The sequence below is a fragment of the Lipotes vexillifer genome, unplaced genomic scaffold (genome assembly GCF_000442215.2).
Source record: "Lipotes vexillifer unplaced genomic scaffold, Lipotes_vexillifer_v1.1 scaffold1699, whole genome shotgun sequence".
NCBI lineage: Eukaryota > Metazoa > Chordata > Mammalia > Artiodactyla > Lipotidae > Lipotes > Lipotes vexillifer.
In genome coordinates, this window is record NW_006796961.1 from 857,061 (window position 1) to 858,627 (window position 1,567).

A 1,567-nucleotide genomic window follows, 5' to 3' on the forward strand; every position below is an offset into this window, starting at 1 on the left:
GAAGGAAGAATCCATTCAACCTGGGGAGTTGGGCCCCATGGAAGGAATGCCCTAACACAACATTTTAAATCGACTGTATTTCAATTTAAAAAATTTTTTAAAAAATTAAAAAAAAAGAGAGACACTACGAGGGACTAAAGCGTAGTCCAGAATGGGGACTGGCAGATTTTCTCGATTGAGGGCCAGAATTTCTGTCCCAACAGCTCAACTTGGCTCAACTCTGCTGTCACTGCTAGAAAGCAGCCATAGACAATATGTAAATGAATGGGTGTGGCTGCATTCCAACAAAACTTTATTTGTGGACCCTGAAATTTCAATTTCACATGACTGCCACATGTCACAAAATATTATTCTCCTTTTGATTTTTTCCCAACAATTTAAGAAGTTAAATCCATTCTTTGCTGGTGGGCTGTACAAAATCAGGCAGTGATCTGGTTTTGGCCTATGAGTGTAGTTTGCTGGCTCCTTGTGCTCGAGTCAGGAAGTCTCTAACTGTTTCTGCAAACTTAGCTGCACGCTCTCTAATAGTTACTGTGTGCTACCTGCTGCACAGAGTCCAACATCATTGCCCCATTTACTCTATACTATGTTAGTATTATCTCCAGTTGACGAATGAGGATGTGGTAGCTTAAGTAACTTGCCAGGGGTCAGAAGCTGATAGGAAGGCAGAGCCAGGGTGCAAAGCCCCAGATATAAAGTGTTCCACCATCCCCCCAAACTCCTCTTCACCTCCACCTCGGATCCTCCACTGTAAAGTGTGCCCCTGGACCAGATTTTCTTAAAGTCACTTCCAAACTAAAAATGCTTTTGCCAACAAAATAGCTAAGTGCCCACCCAAGCTTTGGGGGCACAGTTCCCTGGGCTGGAATCCCTGCTCCATTCCTCACTAGCTGGGTAACCTTGGCCAATGTCTGAGCCTCCCTGAGCTTATATTTCCTCACCTGTAAAGAGTGGATGACGGCAAGAGGACTTTCTGGAGTTGCTGTAAATGAAATAACATACAAACATGGGGAATGCCTGCACAGAGTAAGTACTCCACTTACAGGAGTTGGGGGTCTTACCGTGGTTTTATCACCCCAGTGAGTGGTACAGGTGGGGCTACAGGGTGGATGTATAGAAATCTCTGGTCCTTGGTGTCAAGAATAATGATAAACCCCACTGGCTCAGGGCATAATGCTTGGGCTTGGATCCCGACTCTGCTTTGCTTGCTAGCGGCTTGACTTTGGGCAAACTGCTTCTCTCTCTAAGCCTGTTTTCTCATTTGTAATATGGGGTTTATACAAGTATCAACCTGATGAGCTTGCTGTCAAGACTCAGTGAGTTCAAGTATCTGGAAGAGCGCCTGATGCCGAGTTAAACGTTTGCAGTTCTGATTATTTCTCATGCCAAACCGTTTTACAAGCGTCATTTAAAAAAATCTTCACCAAGACCCAAAGAAATAGGGGCTTACTGTCCCATTTTCCAGATGAGGAAAACCTGAATAGGTATAATATGGGCTAGGGTCAGGTCTGGGGTCGCAGCTAGGGCCCGGGGTCTTGTGTCGGGGGTCGCGGCTGGGGGGGGGGGG